Source organism: Symphalangus syndactylus, chromosome 17, assembly GCF_028878055.3.
Source record: "Symphalangus syndactylus isolate Jambi chromosome 17, NHGRI_mSymSyn1-v2.1_pri, whole genome shotgun sequence".
NCBI lineage: Eukaryota > Metazoa > Chordata > Mammalia > Primates > Hylobatidae > Symphalangus > Symphalangus syndactylus.
In genome coordinates, this window is record NC_072439.2 from 82,483,246 (window position 1) to 82,500,187 (window position 16,942).

Consider the following 16,942-nt stretch of genomic DNA (forward strand, 5'->3'; position numbering starts at 1 on the left):
CTCCCCATGTAAGTTTGTGTGGTCATAGAAAAAAAGACTAGAACAGTGGTTGTCTCTGTTATAGTAAGTATATGTGCTGTGAACTGAATGTATGTGCCCACCATACAATTCATTTGTTGAGACCGTAACCCCAGTGTGGTCATATCTGGAGTAAGAAAATAATTACGTTCAAATGACATCATAAGTGTGGGGTCCTGATTTGATAGGATTAGTGACCTCATAAGAGGAGAGACCAGAGAACTCACCCTCTCCCTCTCTCCTTGTGCATACACCAAGGAAGTGTTCTGTGAAAACATACAGAAAAGGCAGCTGTTGACAAGTTAGGAAGAAAGCCCTCATCAGAAATCGAACCCTGCCAGAACCTTGATCTTGGACTGTCTAGCTTCCAGACCTGTGAGAAAATCAATTTCTGTTGTTTAAGCCACCCAGTCTGCATAATTCTGTTAAACAGCTCAAACAGACTAAGACAATATATTTCCTTTGAAATACAGAAATAAAGAACAACTAGTTTTTAAAAACAATCCTTGTACATTGTAGACATTTTGGGGAAAAAAATGAAAAATCTTACCCTAAATTTCACTCTTCTAGGATCAGCCACTGTTAACAGGTACAGAACCTTCTAGTCTTTCCTCTGTGCATACAAACATATATATATATATATATATTTTACCACCATGAGACCATACAGTTCATACCATTTTAACTTTTGCTGTAAGAAAAAAAAATTATCACAACTTTCCATTCTTTTAATATTCTTGTCTAACATTATTTTTGTATGTTCTATATACAGAGAAGCATATAGAATGGTGCTTTGGCTTGAATGTGTCCCCAAAACAGTATGTGTTGGAAATTTAATCCCCAAGTGCAACGCCATTGAGAGGTGAGGCCTAATGGAAACTATTTAGGTCATGAGAGCTCCACACTCATGAATGGATTAATGCCAATTATAAAATAGCTTGAGGCTGCGGGTTCAGTCTCTTGCCCTTTCTCATCCTCTTTTCGCCCTTCCACCACGGGATGATGCAGCAAGAAGGCCCTTGCTAAATGCAGGCCCTTCAATCATGGACCTCCCAGAAACTTATGTGATAGAAAAAAATACATAAGCCACTAAATTTCTGTTCATTATGGATTACCCAGTCTCAGGTATTCTGTTATAGCAACACAAAATGGACTAAGACAGATGGATATACTATAGCTTATTTTAAATAGAAAGAAGAGACTATTAATTTGCTGGTCACGAGAGTTCTATTTCCCACCCTCCTGCAACTTTTCTAGACCTTACCCTGATCTCCCTCCCTCCAAGTGACCAGTGATGAGCTATAGGACAATGTCATAAGCAGCCACCAAAAGAAAATCATTAACTCTATGAATCTTCTTGATAATATGCTAGTGGTTGCAGATCTCTTTCATAGAATATCCTTCTACATATTTGTCAAATAAAAACAAATCCGGACTTAGTAAGAAGAGACTTTATTCAAAAAGATTATTGTAAGGGGAGATTTTTGTAAGGAAACTATTGCAATAGGGGGAGGAGGACTATTGTAACGGGAAGAATGCTCTGACCATGAGATCTGCAAGCATCTCAAAAGTTAGGCAAAAAAAAAAAAAGAAAAAGAAAAAGATTTTTTTCTTTTTCAGAGAGGAATAAACAAAGCTAGGAAGAGCCAGGTGTGAGAAAGTAGAATAAAAGATGGTGCAATCAGATAGTATATGAGAGAATGTCTGACCTCGAGACAAGCTTATTCTAAAGGGGCATTGTATGCTAGCCCAGGCTGAGGGTGGGTCAAAGTTCAGCGTCCTGGGGGAAGGAAAGAAGCTTAACCGAAGTTTGAATACCAAGACTTTTGTTCCAGTTGATCAATGGGACAAGCAGTTTAGCTAATCATTTATGAGGCTAAAAAAAGAAATTTTGAGATCTATGTCGGGCCTTGTTATAGGTAAACAAAGGAGGCATCTGTAAGTCTTTTTATATTATTATTATTATTATTATTTTTGAGACAGAGTCTCACTCCATTGCCCAGGCTAGAGTGCAGTGGCACGATCTTGGCTCACTGCAAGCTCCACCTCCCGGGTTCACGCCATTCTCCTGCCTCAGCCTCTGGAGTAGCTGGGACTACAGGCACCTGCCACCACGCCCAGCTAATTTTTTCTATTTTTAGTAGACGGGGTTTCACCAAGTTAACCAGGATGGTCTCCATCTCCTGACCTCATGATCTGCCCTCCTCGGCCTCTCAAAGTGCTGGGATTACAGGAGTGAGCCACCGTGCCCAGCCTATTATTATTTTTCTTTTAAACAGAGTCTTGCTCTGTCGCTCAGGCTGGAGTGCCGTGGCACAGTCTCAGCTTACTGCATCCTCCACCTCCCTGGTTCAAGCAATTCTCGTGCCTCAGCCTCCCATGTAGCTGGGATTACAGGCACACACCACCACGCCCAGCTCACTTTTGTATTTTTAGTAGAGACCAGGTTTCACCATGTTGGCCAGGCTGGTCTCAAACTCCTGACCTCAAATGATCCACCCACCTCAGCCTCCCAAAGTGCTGGGATTACAGGCGTGAGCCACCATGCCTGGCCTCTGTAAGTCTTATTAAGTCGTTTTCCAGAACACAGAGTGGGGGGATTTCTTACCCTCAGGTGAAATTAAACATTGTGAAATTTTGCAAATAAGGTTAAAGTTAGTTACTGGGTACCCTCAGTATTGTGTTGTGCATATTCCATAAATATTTTATAACAATCCCATAAAGTACATGCTATAGTCAGTCCTCATTTTCATAAATAGAAACTAGCTCAAGGAGGTAACATTCTCAATGTCACAAGACTAGTAAGTGAACACAGAATTTACTCAAACTCAATTCTTTGTAATTCACTCAGTTCTCAACACTGTACTGCTTTCATCAAAGTTACATGGAAAATATTTGTAACTGGAAAGTTGGTTGGTTCCTTGGAGATCATTAAAGGGTGAATGTAAACAATCAAATTATCTTGTAGTTTATATAGTCTAAGTGGAAGGAGACTTGGAGAAATGAAACTTATGTGATAGAAAAAAATACAGATTTACACATCAAACTACCTGGCTGTGAGTCCTAGCTGCATCATTTCCTGAGGAAGAAATTTTGGGTGAGTTACTTAATTTAGTTGAGTCTGAGCTTCCCCACCTTTGTGGGGAAGAGGTTATAACAATATCTGCCTCACAGGAGCGTTTCAAGGTTTCTCTCATTTGTTCAGGTATATTACTTGCTTTGCAAATTACAAAACACCAGTACAAAATTAGTGAGTTAACCTTTATTTTCCTTCCTAATTATTGACCAACCAAACTTCAGAGGGTGCTATTAACAAGATTAAAGCTCATTGAAGTTAGCTAGAATGTTCTATAGAGTTGTTGACATGTTAAGTTGAAGCTGTTATTTACTTCTATAGATGAATATGTAGAACATTTCTAACAGGAGAATGATCTAGGGCTAATAATTTAAACCTGACAGGGTCACCTGAGATTGCGGTGCTTCATATGCAGAAGATGAGTGAAACAATTGGATAAAAAGAAACAGGGAAGCTTACAGAACACTTGACCAATAACACTGTGTATAAAACTAGGAGTGCTTTACTGAGATGGTGAAAAGATATGCCTCTAGTCATAATATAGCAATGCACTCAACCCTCATTACACAGTGCTGCCTACAAATGTTGTTAGAGTTTATTCTAACTCTGTTTCCATTATAATAAAGCCCCACTTTTGAGGATTTGTAATTCAGCCAAAATAATTTGCTACAGAAGTGTTTCAAAAGACCTTTTTATAATCCTTTGAATAAACCCCAACATTAGAAATTCTAAACAATAAAGACCCTGCCACTTCTAAAGCAGTTGTTGTTGGATGAGGGTTAAATTTTTGGTCACGTGGGTTTTATTTCTATTATATGAAGTTCTTCTAGATCACATCTTACTTTAGTTAATAGGCACTAATAGGAAATGGAGGGCTTCAAAACAGGTTTCTTTGGTACACTTTTTATTAAGGGAATGAACAAAAAAGGCATTTGAATATAAAGAAAAAAAGTTAAGCATGTCTGCTAGGAAGTCAATCTAGCCTTGAAAATTTAGATTTACAAAATGTGAAATTTTTACTTTGCCTAAACTATATAATAAAAGCCATGTGCCTAGGGAAGTTCATTAAATTTTTTAAGGTACTAAGGGAATGATGGGAAATACTGTAATAGAAAAGATCACTTAATCCAGGATTTTCAAACTTTGTTCCTAGGAACATCAGATGTTAACAGTTGGCCCACACCCAAACAAAACAAAATAAAGAAAATAAACAGGCCAGGTGCAGCGGTTCACGCCTATAATCCCAGCACTTTGGAAGGCCAAGTGGGCAGATCACTTGAGGTCAGGAGTTCGAGACCAGCCTGGCCAACATGGCGAAACTGTGTCTCTACTGAAAATAACAAAAATTGGCCAGCCAGGATGGCATGCACCTGTAAGCCTAGCTACTCAGGAGGCTGAGGCAGGAGAATCACCTGAACCCAGGAGGCAGAGATGGCAATGAGCCGAGATCATACCACTGCACTCAAGCCTGGGTGACAGAGTGAGACCCTACCTCAAAAAAATAAATAAATGAATAAACAATAAACAATAAAATGAATTCCGTTCGTTATATAAATTTGGCTGCAAAAAAATAAGCCCTCCTTGCAAAGCCAGAGAGCAACAGCATATTGAAAAGTTAGAGAGCATCGGCATATTAAAAATCCTGAGAAATACATTTAAACCTGTTTAATATGTTTAAGTCAGTATTTCCCACATTCATTTTTACTATATGGCTTTTTTTTTTGCAATCAACCACTGTTAATCAGCAAACATCAAGAATCAGTAATTTAATCTACAGAGTAGAGATTCTCTTTGACTGCTGAGAGATCATTCACTGCATCAGAATCCCCTGTTAACAATACAAATTCCAGGACCCCAACCCCAGACTCACTCACAGCCTGAGGAGTAAGAGCCCATTCTGCATATTGACACTCTCCCCATCCCTGGGATTATTATGGACATGAAGCATGGCAGCCACTGACCTGTTATCCAATAGGATATCCCAAGGTTGTAAAATTGGTGGGTGCTGTTTTCTGGGATAGAATGGACACGTTTTTTAAAGATAAAAATATCTTTTACTAGGAATCATTCTGTAGAGGACATATAGTCAAGTAAGTGTAACGCAAAAGGTGCTCTGCAAAGTGACTTTACAGAAACACAGAAAGGGCTCTGGTTGAAAAATCTCTTGTCATCAGTCATGGCAGTCAGAATTTCAATATCAGAAATTCCATTGTTCTTGGAAGTATAAATTGAAATAACTTTTCTCAAAAGCTATTTTACATTAGATGTCAAGAGACTCGAAAATATAAAATGGCTTTAACTTAGTGATTCTACTTCTGGGAAAAAACACTTAAATTCAGAAAAAAACTTTTCATACAAATAAGTTAACTGTAACCTTTTTTTTTTTTTTTTTTTTTGAGACAGAGTCTCGCTCTGTCGCCCAGGCTGGAGTGCAGTGGCGTGATCTCAGCTCACTGCAAGCTTCGCCTCCTGGGTTCACACCATTCTCCTGCCTCAGTCTCCCGAGTAGCTGGGACTACAGGTGCCCGCCACCACGCCCAGCTAATTTTTTGTATTTTTAGTAGAGACGGGGTTTCACTGTGTTAGCCAGGATGGTCTTAATCTCCTGACCTCGTGATCCGCCCACCTCAGCCTCCCAAAGTGCTGGGATTACAGGCGTGAGCCACCGCGCCCGGCCTGTAAACTTTTAATAGGGAACCTAAACCTCTGAGAGTGTGTAAATAAATTAGTGTATATTCATATAATGTAGTATTAGGTATTTATACTAAAATTTATAATAGCACAAAAAACACATTGTAATGCTAATTTTAAAAGCAAAGATAGTGGTCACGAATAGGAATTAGGGAGAGGAGAAAAGGAGGCAAATCGCCTTTTACTTTTAAGTTTTAAACTGTTAGGACTTTTTGTTACAAACAACGTGCATTATTTTGACAATTTTTTAAAAAGTGAGATTAAAAACAGCCTTAAGAATATAAAAAAAAAAAAACCAAAACTTAATAGTGCTTATATGTAAGGAATAAGATTTGGAGTAATTTTAATATTTGTCTTCAATCTTATGTGTTTTCCAAATTCTTTCTTACAAATGTGTACTCCTCATATAAATATAATCTGAGCATTATTCTTTTAAAATTCTACCAGTTTGAGATAGACACTCTTATACATTACAAATGGGACTAGAAATTGGCAGAACACTTTCTGAAGACATCTGACATGAAAGTGAATTCCTTTCATAAATAGAAAACATAATATAAAATAAATTTCATTTTTAAAAATTTACCAGGAAGTGTTCAGCAGAGACGTAACCTTATCTAGGCCAGGCTTGGTGGCTCAAGCCTATAATCCTAGCACTTTGGGAGGCTGAGGTGGGCAGATCACTTGAGGCCACGAGTTCAAGACTAGCCTAGCCAATATGGCAAAACCCCATCTCTACTAAAAATACAAAAAAAAAAAAAAAATTAGCCAGGCTTGGTGGCGCAGGCATATAATCCCACCTACCCGTCTCTACTAAAAATACAAAACAAAATTAGCCAGGCATCGTGGCGGGTGCCTGTAGTCCCAGCTACTCGGGATGCTGAGGCAGGAGAATGGCATGAACCCGGGAGATGGAGCTTGCAGTGAGCCAAGATTGCGCCACTGCACTCCAGCCTGGGCGACAGAGCGAGACTCCATCTCAAAAAAAAAAAAAAAAAAAAAGTAATTTAAATAAAGAAGTAACTTTATTTAGTGCACTGTGCAGTAATTTGCCCTCTAAAAGAACGAACACTGTTTAGAATCTCTTCCAGAAAACTGTAAATGGAAAATTGGATGCAATTCCTAAAACTTGAGAGCCTAGAGGAGGGACCAGGAGAACTGGGTCTTGTACCTGTGAGGAGAACGCAGAGGGCAGTAGATGCTGTTATCTCTGGGAGTCTGCATTAGGGCTGATTCCAGAAAAGCTGCAAACTAGGGCTTGGTGCAGTGGCTCACGCTTGCAATCCCAGCACTTTGGGAGGCCAAGGCGGGTGAATCACTTGAGCTCAGGAAGTTCGAGACCAGCCTTGCCAACATGGTGAAACCCTGTCTCTTCCAAAAATACAAAAAATTAGCCGGGTGTGGTGGTGAGTACCTGTAAACCCAGCTACTCAGGAGGCTGAGGCAGGAGAATTGCTTGAATCTGGGAGGCAGAGGTTACAGTAAGCCGAGATCATGCCACTGCACTCCAGCCTGGGTGACAGAGTGAGAGGAAGAAAGAAAAGAAAGAAAGAGGAAGGAAGGAAGGAAGGAAGGAAGGAAGGAAGGAAGGAGAGAGAAAGGGAAGGGGAAGGAAAGAAAGAAGAAAAGGAAAGGAAGAGAAAGAAAGAAAGAGAGAGAAGGAAGGAAGGAAGGAAGGAAGGAAGGAACGAACTAGAGCCAACAGCCTTTTTTTTTTTTTAAACTGCTGCTGAAACCAACTGACAGGAATAGGAAGCAAAGGCAGAATAGGAAGCAATCCAAGAAAGGTCAAGTCCCATCTTCCTCTTCCAGTTTTCCTATCTCCCACTAGCACTGCCTACTGGGAGAGCCTAACAGGAAAGCATTTGTTCAAGCAGAAATGTAACTGCAGAGTCTTCAGCCCTAGTATCACAAAGCAAAGGGAGGGTTTGGAGCTGAATGACAACAGCTTAATAATCAGCACACACAACATGTTATATAAAACAGGCAACTTGAAAATGATTCAAAAACCCAACTATGTCACCCTTTTTGTCTTAAGAGTCCAACAATGGAGAAATCTTTCCCTAGCTTTCTACAGTCTTTCCTGTATTTAACACACAATGAAACAATCGGATAGTTTCCAAAAAATATTTGATGTCTTGTCTTAACCATTTGTTAAAAAGTAAAACGAGGTAAAATTAATTTTAATAATATATATCATTTAACCCAATATACATAAAATATTGCAGTTTTGATATATGTTCATATATATATATAGATAGATCAATATAAAAAATGAGATATTTTACATTTTTTCCTTGTACTAAATTTTTGAATTCAGTGTATTTTATACTCATACCACATCTAATTTGTTCTAGCCATATTTCCAGTTCTCAATGTCACATGTAGCTAGTGACTAACTTACTAGACAACATAGTACTAAAGGATGAGTTTCATACAACCAAGAGATAACTGAGAAAATATCAGCAAAAAATGAGTGTATATGTGTGTGTGTGTGTATACATATATGCATAATTATGGAGTATTACAAACAAAAAAGGAGGAATAATGTACAAATACTATATATTGTGAAAATAATTATTACAAAAATGGGAGAAAAAGAAAGAGAAAGAGAAAAAATTTCTATGCAGCAGGGTCTTTTGATCTCAGCAGTTTTAACATTTTGTGTCAGATAATTCTTTGTTTTGAGAGCTGTCCTGTTTATTATAAGATATTTAGGAGCATCTCCAACCTCTACCCACTAGGTGCCAGTAATACCCCTTAGTGTGACTACCAAAAATGTCTCCATTGCCAAATGCTTCCTATGGGGCAAAATCACCCCAGTTGAGAATCACTGTTGTATAGGTAATAGGTAGAAGAGTTAAAGGAGACTATTAAAACCTAATAAATCAGATAGTAAAAGATTACATGAGGAAATAGAGATGAATAGGTATTATAAAAGATAGTACAAAGTACAAAGGTAATCACCAGAACAAAAATAAATATCTTTGTAAATACTGAAAGTAAATATAAAAGAGCAAAGAACACATACCTCATAGAGAAACAAACATTATACAACACAAATAATTATGTATATACTATATCAAAATTGAGAGAAAACATATCAGTCACATCAATAAATGTAAATAGGCTGAACTCCCCTACTAAAAGAAAAACATTTTCAATTTGGCTCACAAAGCAATACCCAGCAATGTGCTGTATATAAAAGTCACATTAAGACAAAGTGATTCGGAACTAATAAAAGGATGGATAAATGAACCAGGCAAATGGAAACAATAAGAAAGCTATAGTAGCAACTCTGATATCAGAACTCAAGCCAAGAAAGCAGGATACATAACAAAGAAGAGAATGTTTACATGCACATGCTAAAAACCAACATTCACAAGAATATATGTTATAAATTTCTTATAATTTGTATTTCTTATAACCAAATAGTATAGCAATCACCTTTATAAAGCAAAAGCTATAGAGATTCAATGAGACAGAGATTAAAACACTAATAATGGAAGACTAACACACTATTATCAACATAAAGCACATCAAGTACTGTCCTATCAGTATGGATATAGAAGACCTAAACAACACAGTCAGTAAGTTTGATCTGATAGCTATAAATCAAAATTTGTACACTGATTAGAGAGAATAGCACTTTTTTTCAAGTGCTTACTAAACACTATAAAATTAATTAAATATTAAGCTTCAAAGAAAACATCAGTAGCTTCCATAAAGTAGAGATATTAAAGCAATAATCTATGATCATAAAATCAAATTAGAAATTACTTATAAGGTAAAAAAAGGAAGATCCTTCCACCTGGAACTTTAAAAAGAAACACCTATTGGCTGGGAGCAGTGGCTCACGCTTGTAATCCCAGCACTTTGGGAGGCCCAGGCGGGCGGATCACGAGGCCAGGAGATCGAGACCACGATGAAACCCCGTCTCTACTAAAAATACAAAAAATTAGCTGGGTGTGGTGGCGGGTGCCTGTAGTCCCAGCTACTCGGAGAGGCTGAGGCAGGAGAATGGAGTGAACCCGGAAGGCGGAGCTTGCAGTGAGCCGAGATTGCACCACTGCACTCCAGCCTGGGCGACAGAGCGAGACTCCGTCTCAAAAAAAAAAAAAAAAAGAAACACCTATTTAGCAACTCTTGGGTAAAAGAGAAAATATAATCCAAAATTACAGAATGTTTAAAAAATAATAAAAATGGAAACACTTCATAGCATGATTTGTTTGAACACATTTACAGTAGTAACCAGAGGAATTCATAGCACTAAACACTTATCAATAAAAATAGAAGAATGAAAATAAGTAAGTTGTATTTCCAACTCACAAATGAGGTAGAAAAAGCAATAAAATAAACCAAAAGAATTTATAAACAGGAAAATCAGGAAAGTATGCAAAAATTCGTAGGTGGAGAATAGAAAAACAGTAGAACTAATTAATATATCCAAATCCTGCCTCTTGAGAAAAAATGAACAAAACAAATGGCTAGTTCCATTGGTAGAGAAAAATCACATATAAGTATACAGAATAAGAAATTACAATGAGTGTCCAGGCACAGTGGCGCATGCCTGTAATCCCAGCACTTTGGGAGGCCGAGGCAGGTGGATCACTTGAGGTCAGGAGTTCGAGACCAGCCTGGCCAACATGGTGAAACCCTGTCTCTACTAAAAATACACAAATTAGTCAAGCATGGTGATGGGTGTCTGTAATCCCAGCTACTCAGGAGACTGAGACAGGAGAATTGCTTGAACCTGGGAAGTAGAGGTTGCAGTGAGCTGGGATCATGCCACTGCACTTCAGCCTAGGTGACAGAGTGAGACTCCATCTCAAAAAAAAAAATTACAAGGAGGAAATAACCATTCAAATAAAAAAAATTAACTCATAAGATGTTAATTTGCAGCCCTCTATGCAAATAAATTTTAAAACCTAGAAAGGAATGATAATTTCTAGAGCAATATAACCAAAACTGATCCCATTAGAGAGAGTAAAAGCTTGAATAGAATGATTTCTTTAAACAAAATAATGTTATCAAGGAATTATCCCGCCAAAAGCACTGGGCTAAGACAGTTTCACAGGGAATTTTTACCAAACCTTTAAAGAACAGAGACTACTAGTGTTCCATATATTGTTCCAGAGTAGGGGTCCCCAGCCTTCAGGCAATGGACCAGTCTGACCCATGGCCTGTTAGGAACTGGGCCACACAGCAGAAAGTGAATGAGCATTACTGCCTGAGCTTCGCCTTCTGTCAGATCATCAGCAGCATTCGCTTCTCATAAGAGTGCAAACCCTATTGTGAACTCCACATGTGAGGGATCTAGGTTGTTTTCCTCATGAGAATCTAATGCCTGATGATCTGAGGTGGAACAGGTTCATCCGGAAACCATCTCCCCAACCCCCAATCCCTTGTGTGGAAAAATTGTCTTCCACGAAATTGGTCCCTGGTGCCAAAACGGTTGGGGACTACCATTCCAGAGCATTGAAAATGAGCAAACCTACTTACTTCTTTTAAAGAAGGAAGTAAAACATAGACAATTATATCTAAAAGTACAAACAAATGAAAACTAAAGACCAGCGAATATCCATGCAAAAGTGCTAAGTAAAATGTTGGCCAGCAGTGTCCAAACCTAAGGAAGAAAACAACACACCATGATCAAGTAAGATTTACCCCAGAAATGCAATGTATATTCCACATTATTAAATCCTCTAATATAATAAACTATCTTAATAGATCTGAGGGGAAAATGTGTTTATTTTTATAAATGCTGAAGAAAAACTTTGACAAATTCAACACTCATTTCTGATAAGAAAGTTACTCCAGAGAATAAAAATTGGTGGATATTTTCTTAACCACCTAAAACACATACACCTTAGCCTGAAAAAATCTTAATGAGGAAACACCTGAGGCATTTTTCACTAAGATTCAGGAACAGGCAAGAAGGCCAAATATCTCCATTACTATTCAACTTTGTAGTAGAGGTATTAGTCAATGCACATAAACAAGAGGAATCAACTGAAGGAATGAGAATTGTTAAAGACAAGTAAAACTACCTCTATTAAGTAGATGATATGCTAGTGCACATAAAAACCCCCAGAAATTTAAAGGTGCAGCTGGCCCCAACAATAAAAGAATGAATAAGTCAGGACATAAAACTAACATTCAATAATCAGTAGTCTTCATCTACACAAATAATAACCAGTTAGAGAAAATAATAGTAGACAAAATCCCAATAATGACATCAATGGAGAAAATTAAATATTTAGAAATAAACTTAAGAAATGTGCAAGACTTGTGAAGAAAGCTTTAAATCAATCCTGAAAGTCACAAAAATAGATGTAAATGAACAAAAAGGCATTTCCTCTTGTTGGATACTACAATGCAGCAGCATAAAGCTGTCAGTTCTTCCAAAGTGAATTTATTAATTTGATGAAATCCCATTAAATATAGTAACAGCTTATTTATGAAGCTAGATAAGTTGACAAAAAGGTTCATAGGGATACTTTCAGTTTCAAATCTGACTTGTAAAGAGCTTGGAGGTTGTCACACTGTGTTTACAAGAAAAAGCGGTACAAATTGAAAAATCAATTATTTTTCTTTAACCCATTAGAAAACTGAGGTTATAAGGCAGATTGCTACCCCCAAATCTGGAGAAGCAAGCTCATCTGGAGAGACACAGCTGAGATCCGCTCACCTGGAACAGAAGTCTCTGGGGCCATAAACTAGTAGGAACTTTCAAATGGTAGTTTTGATGAACTGAAGGAGAGTAAGTTTGAACTCGAATTGGAATGAGAAACTCCTGGGGACAGTAGCCTTAGGGTCTATAATTCTGTGAGCTTTCCTTTCAGGAACTTTATCAGGTTCTCAAAGAGAAGACTGAGAAAGACACCCTCATGCCTCTGACAGGGGGAGGGAAGAGTAATCATTGTGAAATACAGAAATATGCCCAGAGCTTTCTTTGTAACAAAGGTTTACTTGAAGGGAAAAAACATTGCCAGAGTCATGATGAAATCTTTCTTGATCTAATCTGTGATAACCTGTGGGGTTCCTATCAGTAAATCATTCCTCCCACTCCAGTAGCCTCTAGCTTTTCTGTCTCACCTAAAGGGGTTTAAAATAATGTTAAAAGGTGTCAGGAATTAGAAGCAATAAATTGGGAATGTCATAGCTAAAGAAGGGAGCAGGGATGAAAGGAGAGAAACACAGGTGAAGGTCATAGCCCCAAAAGAGAAGACCACTAAACACTGAGATTTAATTGGAATATTATAGAATGCTTCCATCCCTCCACACCTTACCACCATACCACCACACAAACAAGATTACAGTATAATTACAATTGGATTACAGCTAAAGGAGCAGCAAGATACAGACTCTGAAATGTACTTAGGAAGTCCCAAAATCAAGAAGGGAGAAAAAAAACGAGGGACATATTTGAAGCCTCTGATAACTATAGCTATAGGAAACATTAAACATAGCCCCACTCCTAGGCAAGTTAACATAAATCCTCACATTAAAGGCCCATTTACCTCAGTTCATATTATCTGATACAACATGTCCAGTTTTTAAGGTATGACAAGGCAAAGAAAGGCAAAAGGCAAGAAAATAATCAGTGAAGAGACAAAGCAAGCATAAGAACCAGACTCAGATATAACACAGATGTTGAAATTATCAGACAGGGAATCTAAAATAATTATGATTAATATGCACTGTAGGGAGACAACATTCAAGAAAAGATGGGTTATTTAAGCAGAGAGATGGAAACTCTCAGACTCAAAGGGAAACGTTAAAAGTAAAAAGCACTGGCCGGGCGTGGTGGCTCATGCCTGTAATCCCAGGACTTTGGGAGGCTGAGGCGGGCAGATCACGAGGTCAGGAGATCAAGACCATCCTGGCTAACACGGTGAAACCCCATCTTTACTAAAAATACAAAAAATTAGCCGGGCATGGTGGCGGGTGCCTGTCATCCCAGCTATTCGGGAGGCTGAGGCAGGAGAATGGTGTGAACCTGGGAGGCAGAGCTTGCAGTGAGCCAAGATCGTGCCACTGTACTCCAGCCTGGGCAACAGAGCAAGACTCTGTCTCAAAAAAAAGAAAAAAAAAAGAAAAAGCACTGTAACAGAAGTGAAGAGCATCTTGGATGGGCTCATCAGGAGACTGGACACAACCAAGTCTCAGTGAGCTTGCAGATAGGTCAATAGAAACTTCCCAGATTTAAACGCAAAGAGAAAAGAGGAAAGGAAAAGTATAAAAACAGAACATTCAAGAACTGTGAGGCAGTTTAAAAAGGTGTAAAATACATGTAGTATAGGAATAAAAGGAAATTCTCAAACAAAATCATAATGATGGGGGTATGTCAACTGGACACAGGAGCCAACTGAAAGAGTCCTCAGGGGCCAAAGTTGAAACAATTTCAGCAACAAAATAAAGAAATATCAGATTATAGCCCAAAATATAGAATAAATATGCATGAGTCTATCCTGACATAAATAAATAATTGAATAAATATATGGGGAAGAATAGATAAATCTTTAGGATGGAATTTCAAATAATTTATGTAGATACTCGATCCTCACGGAAGAGAAGCATAACTCCCCAATCTTTAAGTGTGGTCTATATATAGTGACTTCCTTATCAAGAGTAGTATGAAAAGGGTAACTTCACAGTGGAGAAACGATAAAAACTCTCTCTGCCAAGTGTTCAAGGTTCACATCAACAGCGATGTCACGTTGACAATATATGATAAGTATGTCACTTTCCATCTTTGGTTTTCCTCTCTCAAACCCAAAACCCAATATAATCATGAGGAAAACATCAAAGAAATCCCAATTGTGAGATCTTCTATAAAATGCCTGACCAAGAATTCTTAAAAACCATCAAGGTCATCAAAAAAACAAGAAAACCCTGAAAAACTACCACAGCCAAGTGGAGCCTAAGAAGATATGACAGATAAATATAATGTGGTATCCAGGATGGAATCCTAGCACAGAAAACGAACATTAGGTCAAAACCAAAGAAATATGAATAAAGTATGAACTTCAGTTAATAACAAGGCATTATTGTTATTGGTAGTTACTGGTTCAATTATCATGACAAATGTACTATACTATTTTGAGATGTTAATAATAAAGGGAAACTGTGTGGAGTATATCGGGAATTTTCTGCACTATTTTTGCTACTTTTTATATATCTAAAACTATTCTAAAATAAAAAGTTTATCTTTAAAAAGTTCATATGAAAAAACAAATATGCAAAAATTGTCAGGAAAACACTAAATCTATGAGGGATACTAATCCTGTCTAGATTTAATCCTACATTAAAACATACTATAGACCATATATAGCTAAAGTAATGTGGTACTGTTGCATAACAGAAATTAAATAGAAAGCCCAGAAGTAGACACAAATATATGTAGAAATTAAATATATGATAAAAATATCATCTCAAATCACTGGAACAAAGGTTTAATAAATAGTGCTGGTGTTATCGGGCAGGTCTTTGTTCTTAGAGCTCCCAAGATGGTGATGGGCTGCTCTCAAGATGGTGGCAGCCGCTCCCAAGATGGCAGAAAGCCTTTTGTTCTCTGACCTGGGGTTCTTGGCCTCACGGATTCCAAGAAATGGAACCTTGGGCCATGCAGTGAGTGTTATAGCTCTATTAGAAGCCGTAGGTCATGGAGGAGAACCATGGAACCCAGCAGCTAGTGTTCAGCTTGATTAGGACAAACCCCGGCACTTAGCTGTGCAGGAAGAATGACGAGCCTCTAGCCCAAACGGGAATGGCAATGGGCGCCTTGCTGGATCAGAAGTGCAGCAGATACCCTGCCGGATCCAGAGGGGTGAAAGTCAATGGTGGGTCTGTGAAGGTGGCGATCAGCAGTGGTGGACAGAGAGCAAAACTTCAGCTCAAGCCAGAACAAACACGGAACAGAAGAGTGTGTAGTTGCAAGATTTAACAGAGTGAAAACAGAGCTCCCCTACAATGGGAGGGGACCTAAAGGGGGTTGCCCACTCCCGGCTCAAATTCCTGGAGTTTATATCCCAATCATTGTCCCTCCCTGTGTGCTCTCAGGCGATATATGATATAACTATTTCTTTACCTCCTGCTTTTAGCCTAATTTATATTTTAGTGGGCCCTCTTTACTACCTGATTGGTCAGGTGTGAGCTGAGTTACAAGCCCTGTGTTTAAAGGTGGGTGTGGTCACCTTCCCCAGCTAGGCTTAGGAATTCTTAGTTGGCCTAGGAAATCCAGCTAGTCCTGTCTCCTACTGGGTCAATTGATGAATCATATGGAAAAAAATAAAATTAGATGCAGACTTCACATCAAATACAAGAATAAAATTCACAAATTATCAAATATAAATATTTTAAAATGTAATTAGACAGAAGAAATGCAATTCACTAGAAGAAAGCATGAGTGAATTCCTCTTTAAACCTCATTGTTAAGAGAGGCTTCCTATGACTCAAAATCCGGTGGCAATTTTTTAAATTGAGAAATGTGAGTAGAGTTTTAAAAATAAACATTTTTTGCCAGGCACAGTGGCTCACACCTATAATCCCAGCACTTTGGCAGGCCAAGGCATATTAGGGACAGGCCCCCAAATCTGGCCATAAACAGGCCCCAAAACTAGCCATAAGCAGAATCTCTGCAGCACTGTGACATGCTCATGATGGCTATGATGCCCACGCTGAAGGTTGTTGGTTTACTGGAATGAGGGCAAGGAACACCTGGCCCACCCAGGACAGAAAACCACTTAAGGCGTTCCTGAACCACAAACAATAGCATGAGTGATCTGTGCCTTAAGGACATGTTCCTGCTGCAGATAACTAGTCAGAACCCATCCCTTTGTTTCTCATTTTAGTTAATCTATAATCTAGAGAAACAATGCTTATCACTGGCTTGCTATCAATAATATGTGGGTAAAACTCTGCTCGTGGCTCTCAGCTCTGAAGGCTGTCAGCCCCGATTCCAACTTCACACTCTGTATTTCTGTGTGTGTGTCTTTAATTCCTCTAGCGCTGCTGGGTTAAGGTCTCCACCGAGCTGGTCTCAGCAAAGGCAGCCAGATCACTTTAGGTCAGGAGTTTGAGACCAGCCTGGTCCAACATGGTAAAACCCCATCTCTACTAAAAATACAAAAATTAGCTGGGCATGGTGGTGGG

At 38.5% G+C, this 16,942-nt stretch overlaps 1 pseudogene; it reads right to left on the reverse strand.

Moving 5' to 3' along the window:
* Positions 1 to 574: 574 nt before the first annotated feature.
* Positions 575 to 16,942, reverse strand: part of LOC129469553 (FLYWCH-type zinc finger-containing protein 1-like) — an 82,022-nt pseudogene continuing 65,654 nt past the window's right edge.